Here is a 12,114-nt window from a genome sequence, read left to right as displayed (position 1 = left end):
CCTTTGATATCAGCTCCTCTTCTTTTTCCTCCCTCCCCCACCCTCCCACCCTCGGGAACCCTTAATAATTTATAAATTATTATTCTTTTCATATCTTATACTGTCCACTGTCTCCCTTCACCCAGGTTTCTGTTGTTCATCCCCCTGGAGGGGGGCGGGAGTTATACATCAATCATTGTGATCAGTTCCCCCATGCTCCCCTTTCTTCCCTCACCTTCCCCTACCATCATGGTATCACTATCCCATTACTGTTCCTGAGGGGTTATTCTGTCCTGGATTCTATGTGTTGACAGCTGTTTTCTGTACCAGTGTACATGCTCCAGCCTAGTCAAATTTGTAAGGTAGAACTGGGGTTGTGATAGTGGGGAGCGGGGGGAGCATTAAAGAACTAGAGGAATGTTGTGTGTTTCCTTGGTGCTGTACTGCACCTTAACTGACTTGTTCCTTGCTTTTGACCCTTCTGTAAGGGGATGTCCAATTGTCTATAGATGGGCTATGGGTCTCCACTCCAGCCCCCCTCATTCCCATAGATATGATTATTTGTCTTAGGTCTTCTGATGCTAATACCTGATCCTGATGACACCGTGAACACACTGGCTGGTGTGCTACTTCCATGTGGACTTTGTTGCTTCCCTGCTAGATGGCCGCTTGTTTACCTTCAAGCCTTTAAGACCCCAGATGCTATGTCTTGTAATAACCGTACACCATGTAGAAGCTAAAACCATAAAACTTCCAGGAGGGAAAAAAATCACACAGGGGAATAGTTTCATGATTGTGATACATGGCAATATATTTTAGATATAATGAAACCAAAACACACTGCTATTGAGCCGACTTCCATATGTGACTAAGTAGAACTGCCCCTGTGGTTTTTGAAGCTGTAAATCTTTATGAGAGCAGAAAGCTTCATCTTTCTTCCACTAGATATAATAAAAGGCATTAATCATAGTCATATCTGGAAATCAAATTTCATTAAAACTAAAAACTTTCATTCACTTAAAAGACGCCATTAAGAAAAGGAAAAGACAAGCGACGGACGGACTGGGAGAATAGATGCGACCTTCACAGGTAAGTTGAAAACGTTGCTACTAAGCTGCGAGTGTGTGTCTGCGGGTTTAAACCTGTCTCTGCCATCGTGGGGCGGCCACTGTACGTTCAAAGAATAGTGCCCTTTTCCAAATCTTTTAGGGTGTCTTCAAAAATAAAAAAAATGTTGTGGTGGGGGGACAATTTTGAGGTGAAGGTGGATTTTTAACAAAACCCAGTGGATCTCTTCCCAAATCAAAAACCAGGCCAAACACTTGAGCAGACACCTCCTGAAAAAACAGATATGAATGAACAATAAGCATAATAACCAAGCCCATCCCTGCATATCTTCCCAAGAGAAATGAAAAACTATTTAAAAATGAATGTTGACTTGTAATAGCCAGAAAGAAGCAGCAGCCCAAATGCTCATCAACCATTGGACACACAAATCACAGAATATCCCTGCAATGGAATGCTGTTCCACAATAGAAAAGAACACACTACTAACACACATGGCTTCATGGATGAACTTGGCAACATGAAGTGCTACAAAGGAAGCCAGGCACCAGTGAGTGCTGCGGGAAGGCAGGATAAGAAACCAAACCAAGTTCATTGCCATCAAGTCGGTTTTTGACTCATAGTGACCTACTGTAGGACAGGGGAGAACTGCCCCTGTGCGCTTCTGGGACTGTAACTCATCTTTCTCCCACAGAGCGGCTGGTGATTTCGAACTGATAACTTGTGCCTTGCGGCCCAATGCATAACCACTACACCACCAGGACTCCTCTGGGAGACCTGTAGTTACTGGAAAAGGTGTTCAGCCCTGCTAACACCTTGATCTGAACCCAGTGAGACCCAGACCCGTGTCAGACTTCTGACCTACAGAATTGTAAGATATTAAATTGGTGCGGTTCTTAAAATGCCAAATGAGTAGTGATTTGTTACAACAATAAATAGAAAACAAATACGAATGTATTTTGCCTGGTTGCCCGAGCACAGATCACACTAGCCTGCTGCCCTGCAGGTAGAGCAATGGGCCCCTCTAGGGAGAGTCGCGGCCGCATCGGAGGAAAGGAGCTCGGGAAATGGCAGGGCTCGTGGAAATGCTCGCTACCTTGCCGTGAGGGACGGCTGCATGGGTGTGCACATCTGTCACACTCATCCAACTATTGGCTGCAGGGCGATGCAGTTTTGGTTTGGGCTTGGGTTGTTTGACACAAGAGCAGCGATTGCAATTCGCCTTCCTGGCCACGGACCAGGCTCTTACTATTCATCCCTCCATTCTGTTTCTCTTCTCAAGAGGAAGATCACAACTCTCACCACTCAACAACAAAAAGGCAAGTGGCCCAAACGTACAATGAACAGATATTACTCCAAAGCAGATGTACAATTAAGAACATTAGGAAGTGATCCGCATCACTAGTCACCAGGGAAGCACAGATCAAAACCACAATGAGATACCACTTCACACCCACTCAGGTGCTGCACACAGGACAAAAAGAGAACAGCAGCCGTTGGCAACGATGTGGGGAAATCAGCACCGCGTGCACAGCTGCCTCCAGAGGTTAAATGCTGCACTACCCTCCCCATGAACTTCATTCAGGGCTGTGATCTGAACAAAGGGATTGCATCCACTCTATGGGAGAAAGATGAGGGCTTCTACTCCCATAGAGAGTCACACGGGGAAACCCAAGGGGTTACTTCTACCCTGTCCTGTAGGGTCGCTGTGAGTCAGAATAGACAACGGCAGGGAGTCTGATTTTTGTTTTGGTATTCCACTTTAACCTTCTTGGCTGCTCACAGCAGATCCCATTTTTGGAGTTGATTAGACTACTAGGAACATCATAGTGGATTCCTAGACCTCTGTTGCCAAATAATTGAGAACCCAGGTCGAGCCAAGTTGACACAAAATTAATTATCACAGGCATGTTATTAAAAAAAAAAAGTCCTGGGGAAAGGGTATTGCAGAGGCAGTGAATTATTTAGTGTGGCTCTTTTAGCCAAAGTCACTAACTTCCACCACCAACCTTTTCCTGCCTGAGTCTGGTAAGAAGGTGGGGTAAGATGCTGAAAGGATTCACCTGTGAGTAATTGTGTATAGGATTCCCTGGAATGCCAGCCTTCTGCATATAAAATAAGCCCTCTGAGGTGAAGGAGGAGGGATTTTATTACCAGCAAGAGCCAGGAGTGGAGTGTATCCTCTCGAGCCCATATCCCTAAGTAATGACCCTCCTGGATCCAGGAGACAGATGTGGTCTCAGAGAAGCAGCAGAACCCAGAGCCAGCACCGGAGCAGAGTGGTGGACTTCCCAGTGCACAGAGCAAGTAAAGCCGAGTGCTTTTGTGCAGGAGACTGGCTGGTGGAGTAGAGTGGATTGCCTCTGGGCACTTCATTGAGGGAGCTGGGCATGCTGACCCATGGAAGTGGAGCTGAATGCTTTTGAACGGAGGCTTACAGCGGAGTGGCATGCCCGTTGGTCATCTACTAGTAACCCTGACAAAAACTTTGTAACACGTCCCGATGAATAACTCCATCCTGAGCATTCCTCACTTGCAATACAACCTGCAAGCTTCCTTAATAGAACCTTTAAGCATGACTTTTGTCTGTGAGTTCTGTGTAGTCGTTGCAATGCATATCAGAACTTAGATGTAAACGTAGAGGATGAGACTTAAGACGACACAGACAGTGTGCTTGATAAAGTAGAGGGGCGGCAAAATAAAGCCCCTCAACGAGATGGAGTCACACAGTGACTGCAACCACGGGCTCCCACATAGGATTGTGAGGGTGACACCGGACCGCAGGGGGTGTTTCCTTCTCTTGTACCCGGGGTCTCTGTGAGTCAGCACCAACCCCACGGCACGTACCAGCAGCAATACCCTCATTAGAATGTGACAAAACCAACACGGTCTACGAATGCAGTAGTTACATCCATCAGCAACAAGGAAAGGGGAGCTGTGAAGAGGCCTAAAGCTTCAGAATAGGCTGAGGAGAATCCCTTTTGCCTTCCCTTGTTCCCAGTCCCACGTTGCCCCAGCCCCACTAAGGGGGCGCTCCACTACCCATTTCGGAAGAATATCTTATTTGGTTTGGGGTTGGGGTGGATTTGAGAACAGAGAACATTCCTCTCTGTGGGAAGCAGTACATTGTGGTTTCCTGAGAACTAGACAGTGGGATCTCCCTCTTCCATGATCCCACCACATTGTTCTGTGTGTTGCAGTGGGATTACGTCATGAGTCTCTGTTCAAGTGCAGGTGTTCATGCAGGGAGGACTGAATGGGCACATGGAGCAGACTGTCACAGAACCCACAGTGTGTGTGTGGAGGGCTGAGTGCATTATTCCCTTCTGGGCCGCCACGCATCCTTTGCCAAATGTCCTGGAGCAAAAATTTCTGGCTGTTCCTAGTAACAACAGTGAAGTATGAGTAAGACAATGGTGGGTTGTGATAATAAAGCACAGAGCAGTTTCAGGGATTTCCAGGTCTGGGATCCTGCCCTGCGTCATTCTGCTCTGATTTCAGGACACAAACTCAGGCTACTCTCATCTCTCATTCAATGATGCCTTCCTTCTCTTGAAATGCGTGCCAAAAAGATGACATTTGAGAAGAAAACAGTCTCATTTAATAATTTTTATCAATGATTTTGCTGTGGAAAAGATATAGCTAACAAGACTTGGGGCCATTTTTACGGTCTCCATATCTACAGCACAGTGTCAAGGATGCTCACCAAGCCGCCCAACCTTCTCCATTAACAGTCCCAAACGTCTCCATTACCGTCAGCAGCGCTCAGGGTCCCCTAAGCCACGAGCCTTCCTTTCTCCTCCTTCCACCTACACGTGGTGACCACTTCTAAATGTCCGTTTCTGTAGACGTGCCAGTTTCAGATGATCCATGCAGGTGAGATCAGCCATTTGACCTTTTCTAACGGAACGGACCAACTTCACTCAGAAGAAAGTTTTCGGGGTTCCTCCATGTGGTAGCAAGTATCTGGACTTAAATTCCTTGACATTGTAAGCATTAGGAATTTGGGCCGCTTCGCATTATCCAGACATAGAGAAAATGAGCTCTACACTGTCGCCCCAGTAGGAAAGCCAATTGGTGTATGAAACGTCCAGAGGTAAGCTGAGTAGAGTGCACTAGCGTACTCTGTGAACTGGAAAACAAATCAGCGTGAACACAGAGCCATTAAGCTCTCTCCTTAAACGTGTTCCAACATCAGCAGCTGTTCTCTGGATCATCCCCAATACGTGGAAATTTCTCTAGGCTAGGGTTTTGTTCTCAAGTTTCACTTAATAGGAGGATTCCTTGGAGGATATGACTGGATGTCTTAGGGAAGGGGAACAGCCCGTCTTGGAGTCCGGCCTACCTCGTTGCTCCAGTAGGTCAAAAGTGCTCTTCACAATAACTCAGAAGCTAGCTCAGGGTGGGCTCCCACAGGCCATGCAATGGCAATTCAACGCCAGCATCTTCGTTATGGTTCAGGGGCAGTTGCGTGAACAGAAGGGAAAACTGCCTGCTTTAAAATCAGGGGAAATGTATGTCGGGATGGTACCCGCTCCTCACACTTACTCAATCTGTATGCTGAGCAAATAGAGAAGCTGAACTACATGAAGCAGAATAGGCCATCAGGATCGGAGGAAGGCTTATTAACAGCCTGACATGTGCGGAGGACACAGCCTTGCTTGCTGAAAGCGAGGGGGATCTGAAGCTCTTGTTGCTGAAGATGAAAGATGACAGCATGGATCACAGCTCGATGTAAAGAAGACCGGATTCCTCACAGCTGGACTGGATCCCCACAATTGTCGCCGAGTCTGTCTTGCTTGAATCCACAGTCCGTGCTTAAGGAAGCGGCAGTCAAGAGACCTACGGATTCCTTCCATTGGGCAGATCTGCACAAGAGCCCTTAACAGTGTTGGAAAGCAAGAATGTTACTTTGAGGACTAAAATGTGCCCCAAGTAAGCCATGATATTCTCCATCGCCTCATATGCATATGAAAATGGGCCACTGAATAAGGAACGACCTGAAGAAGAATCGATGCCTTTGAATTATGGGACTTGCATAAAAGAATGGAAGTACCACAGGCTGTGAAGAGGATCAACTAAGCCTGCCTTGGAAGAAGCAGAGCCCGAACGCTCCTGGGAGGCAAGGACGGCAAGACTTTGTCTCACGTAGTTTGGACGTCTTGTCAGGAGAGACCGGTCCCTGGAGAAGGACGTCATGCTGGGTCATCATGTGGAGGGGCAGTGAGAAAGAGGAAGACACTCGATGAGCTGGTCTGGCCCAGGGGCTGCGACAGTGGGCTCACACAGAAGCACAATTGTGAGGACGGCGCGGGACCGGGCAGTGTTTTGTTCAGTTGTGCAGAGGGTCACTATGAGTCAGAGCTGACTTGCCATACAACCAACAACCAACAGATATTAGTAACAGTTTAAACCCTTGGTGCTCTGTAGGATATTAAAAAGGCTTTTCCCCAGCTTGTCTCCCCGACATATATGTCAGACCTAGGACACTGCTTGCAACTCATGGTAAATGATTGTCGTTATCTCCCTGAAGACACGAGTCATCAGAGCAGCCAGACTACTGTCTGGTCCACCACAGGTGGGGCTCACTCCTGACTGTGAGGGACAGTGGACTGCTTTCCCTGAAGGGCTCAGAATAAATCAAACCACCAGCTCAAGAACGAGCAAGGTTAGGCTGCCATCATCAATCTAGGATCCACCCATCTTGTCATATGTGTACCCCTAATCCCTCCACTTCCTATAGTGGTACACCCTTAGATTGTCCCCCTCCCACTGCTGTATTGCCCCTGGTACAACCCCTTCCTGTGATGTAGGTCATTATCTGTAATCAGGGGTTGCACACCCCCCCCCCAAAGACATATAAGCCTTGGTTAGAAATAAATCGCTCTCTCCTCCTCCCACACCTCCACCTGGACCACCAAGAAGGGCTAAGGTGAGCATGCTATTATGAAATGTGTCTGACTCCTCTCTCTCCTATCTCTCTTATTCTCTATGACTTTTCTATAATCTTTCTCTATTACAGCCGTACAATTGCGCCTGCGGGCCTGTGATGTCATCAAGGGTTGGCTTTCATGACAGTGCTCAAACTTGAGTGAGCCTCCGAATCACCCGGAGGAACAGTTGAAACACAAGTGGGCAGACTCCAACCCCAGAATATCTGACTCGTTAGGTCTGGGGGTAAAAGCTGCGTTTCTAATGAGGTCCCAGGTGAGGCTGCCCTGAGGTCCCAGGTGAGGCTGCCCTGCTGGTCCAGAACCACACTTAGGAATCATCAATGTCCACACCACGGTCTTCAATGGAACTCATCAAACCTCTGAGTCTGTGGGTTCGTTCGTACACTAAAAAAAAGTCGATCTAAAATGCGCAGAGACAGCATTAAAAATCATTGCCGCGTGTATTAATATATGTAGGGTTTTTTATCTCCTTTTAAGTGCATGTTGGTTTACAAAACACAGTTACTTTTAAATCCGTGTGAACAATAAAGAGTGAACGTGCAACATAAATAAAAACAAACAAACAAACAAACAAATAAATAGCTAAAGTCCTACAAGTTAAGGAAACAACTCCAGGAAAAGTAGGAGCCATCCTAAAAGCGCGAGCACGTCATCAGCACCAGCTGCAGCCTCACTAACGAGGAGGAAAGAGGTCAGACCAGTGCTGCAAAAGGACCGGTCTAGTGCCTCGTGCTCCAACGTGATCAACCAGCCAAGGGACTCGCAGGAGTGAATCCACTCCGTCCCTTCTCTCCTTGAAAAGAAAACCTCGCCACGAGTCACTGTGATGAGGTTCTACCAGATAGGGGCTGGTGCTATTCAATAAAAATAGAGAACAAGGGCAATCCATCAATACGACTAGACAATGTACTTGGCAATACCCACCATGGACACCTGCGAAACATTCACAGCCATACGGTTGGTGCTGACTCAGAGGGGTTCCCCGCGGGTTTCTGAGGCTGTAACTGTTCACAGGAGTAGAAAGCCTACTCTTTCTCCCTCGGAGCTGCTGGTGGTTTTGAACTGGCGACCATGCAGATCACAGCCCGATGCATAACCACTACAGCACCAGGGCTCCTATAGGTGACACCTAATCTTACATAATTTCAAGGAAGACCCCAGTTTCAACACACTAAAATCTATGAGAAAGTCATCGACATAAATCCCCATTAATAAGCCAAGGTACAACTTAAGTATGAGGCTTCAGACAAGAAGTAATCAGTTGACATCATAGATCTTGAGACTATAAGAAGTCTAAGAGTTTTATTTATTCTAGACCCTAGTAAGACTAATTTTGGAAAAAGCAAAGGTAGAAATATGTCAAATTTCTACAGTCTCCCCAAATGCCAAACTCACTGCCATTGAGTCAATTCCAACTCATAGTGAGTTTGTAGGACAGAGTAGACCTGCCCCTGTGGGTTTCCAACCCTGGGAATCTTGACAGGAGGAGAAAGCCTCATCTTTCTTCTGCAGTGGCTGGTGGTTCCAAACTATGACCTTGAGGCTATCTAGCATGTGACCCACTGCGCCACTAGGCCTCCTTCCTGTAGCTCTCAGTAGGCAAACAAATAAGAGTGAGAATCACAATGAAAGCAGACCACATAAAGGCTAGTGGATGAATATTTATAGCTGTTGTATTCATACTAAATAAATTCATTCATTCTGTATTCCAGTATCAAACTGGAAACTTGCAAATACATAAACAAATTGTAGTGTGTCCTTCCTTAGAAATACAAAGAAATGACAGATGGATACATGTTGCAACATACGTAAATCTTATTACAGATGGATACACGCTGCAACATACGTAAACCTTAAAACAATGGTGCCAAACAAAAGAAGTCAGAAATAAAGCACATACTGACTGAAAGATCTCTGTGTTATTGGGTATGTATTGGCTAGTTCTTTTGGTGCTTAAAACAATTATGAAAAGCAAGTCTATTAATCAGATGATTTAAATCAAATATTTTTTGGGGGGTTGATGATTGTTTTTGCTCAGTGTTGCAGTGAATGGGGAATTTAATTTGCCAAAATTTGAAATGTTTATTACTTGTGGAATTATCTAAAGGAATGCACATTTCAATGATTATAGGAATGCTAGCTAATCAAAAGAACAATACTGGGGGAGGGGAGAGAGTGGGAGGGTGAGTGGATGTGGGGAGCAAACAATGACTGTGGGAAGGGGGTGAGAACACTAGAACTGATTATGATGAGGTACATGCAACTCATTTTAAAAGCGATTTAACCATGGAAGTGCATGCTATGTGAATACTATATCAAGAAAACGAATATATATCTGTGCCAAACCAGACCAGGGGTTACCACAAGTGAAGGGGAAGGTTGTTGCTTAGCGGGCATTGAGTTTGTGTCAATGGTGGTGGAATAATTGTACAACATGAAGAGTAGAATCAATGGCACTGAATTATACAAGTCGAAGTTGTGGAATTGGAAAATGTTTTGTTGTGTATATTTTTGCCACAATTACAAAAATATATATAATTACATGAATACCAATGAGTACAAGGAAAGAGAAAATGGTCGGAATTGACTATGGTGACAATTGTACAACTCTTCTTGATATGATTGAATTATTGAATGGTACAACATGTGGATGAAGTGCTAATAAAACTGTTTAAAAAAAGAACAATACTGTTACACTAAACTTGACATGGTAGAAGGTAGTGCTCCTAGACAGCAGTCTTGGAGCCATTTAGTCGTGTATGAACCTCTGTTGGCATGTGTCAGTACAAACCCCCCTGCAGCTTCCCCAGCGTGAGCATGCGCGTCGGGCAGAGCTACAATCTGCTCCATAGTGCTCCCTTACCAACGCTCCACAGATACAGCTTGGCCGATAGCGGCAGCCTACAATGTCATCTCTGGAGACACTGGTAAGGCATTCAGAACACACCACAGTTTCCTGGACCCTCCCCTCAGTGCTAGGGATTGCTGTCGATTGAAGCGTGTCTCCAAACAAAAGTATGTCCATGGGAAGGTGGTCTTGTTTGGAAATAGGGTACTGAAGACGTTATCAGTTAACATGAGGACGGTCTTAATCTAACCTGAGCGGTGTCCTTTTTTAAGAGACAAAATACAGAGAGATGAACTTCACCTTGAAGTTATGCTGCATCTCCCAGTCCAGGAATGCCTGGGATACCCAAAGTTGCATAGACAAGAAAGAATCTTCCCCCAGTGCCTTTGGAAAGCAACTTGGCCCTACTGACCCCTGTCATCAGTTGTGACTCAGAGGCTTCTAGCTCAGTACTGTGTGGCGATTAATGTGTCTTGTTGAAAGCCACCGTTCGTGTTGATTTGTCACAGAAGTCCCAGGGCACGGATGCAGAGCTTAAGTTGACAATCCCTGCAAAGTACTGCAGGAGCGCTGGTAGCACGGCTGTTTAGGCTGCTCCTCACCAGCCACTCCACAGGAGAAGGATGAGGCGGACTGCTCCCGGAAAGACTTCCAATCTTTGATCCCTGTGGGACAGCTCTACTCTAGTCCAATGGGCGGCTGCGGTTGAAAATTGTGGCTACCAACTCTTTCCTCCTTGATGTGGCAGAGAGCAGGACTTTCTGGCTACACTCTGACCGGGGGCAATATCCCGGCTCCACCCTCTAGTAGCCTTGTGATCTTGAGTAAACCATCTGCCCTTTCACACTTCTTCTTTCTTCACTTATCCTCGCCTGGAAGGGAGCCCTGGTGGCATCGTGTTTATGAGTTGGGCTACTAACTGCAAGGTCAGCAGCTCGAAACCACTAGCCTCTCCAGAGGAGAAAGTTGAGCTTCTCTCTCTTGACTCTGTAAAGAGTTACAGTCTTGGAAACCTGAAGGGGTGGTCCCACCCTGTTGCTGTCTGCCGGGCAGGAGTTTGAGTTGAGGCAGTACTCTACAGAGTTCAGTGCCCGTTTCCATCAAGCCAGCTCTGACGCCCAGAATAGCACAGAATGAGGCGCAAAGGAGATAGATCACTCACTGGAGGCCAGTCACACTCTCTGTTTCAACTCGCGGTTTGGTCTTCCTGTCCACAACCACTTGGAGCTAGTTGATGGAGCCAGAGCCCTGGAGCTAGAGGAACCACGTAGAGACCCATGCCAGCACTGGGATGTTTCCACCACCACTGGATCCACACGACTTCCCACCCACTTGCCTGTGATCTTCCTGCATTCGGCGTCATTGCATGTATTGCTTGAGTCTGAAGAGGAATTTACAGACTGGTATCAGACATATGGGCCAATATTGGACTTAAGGACTTGGACTGGACTGGGCTGGGATATTCTTTAATATACACTTACTCTTTGATCTAAAGTTCTCATTTACACACATATGAGTGTCTTTGGATTTGTCTCTCTGGTTTACCCAGACTGACACACATACATTCATGAAATCGCTGGGTCATCAACAGAAGGCCACTCTGCCCTGTCCTGGGCCATGCTCACAGTTGTAGGCTTGAACCCAATGTTGCAGCCCTTGTGTCAGTCCATCTGGTGGAGGGCCTTCCTCTTTCTCACTGCCCCCCTGCTTTACCAAGCATGCTGTCCTTCTCCAGGGACTGGCCTCTCCGAAAACACGTCCAAAGTCTGTGAGACAGGTCTCACCTCCCTCACATCTAAGGAGCGCACCAGCTGTCTGCGTTCCCAGACAGATTTCTTTGTCCCTCTGGCACAAGTCAGGGGACTTTCAATACCCCAATTTACTTTCACTGGGTCAGGGACAGTAAACATGTCAAAGTCATTTCATGTGTCGTTTCACACGGCCTGCACGAGATCATGCCGAGCGTAGACAGAGCTTTCTGCCGAATAGCAGGCAATATGATTACATTCACAACCTTCCTTTCCACACTGTTCTATCGGCCACGCTGCAGAGACATTAATGTTTCACCTAGCATCCCCCAACGCAACAATCATAAATGAAATCATTGGAGCTCCAGCTTCAGCGATCTGGGACAACAGAAGCAGCCCCTTTGAAATGCCGCCTTTATTCAACGAGGCTCTCCGGGGCACCTTGCAGTGCGGTGGCTGTCTGGCAGCAACACATTCTCCTTAGGGGGGTGGGGAGACCCCCTTGCAGGCTCCCTGTGGC

The sequence above is a fragment of the Tenrec ecaudatus genome, chromosome 11 (assembly GCF_050624435.1).
Source record: "Tenrec ecaudatus isolate mTenEca1 chromosome 11, mTenEca1.hap1, whole genome shotgun sequence".
Taxonomy (NCBI): Eukaryota; Metazoa; Chordata; class Mammalia; order Afrosoricida; family Tenrecidae; genus Tenrec; species Tenrec ecaudatus.
The sequence above is the reverse complement of the archived record's forward strand: the minus strand, read 5'-3'. Positions refer to the sequence as shown.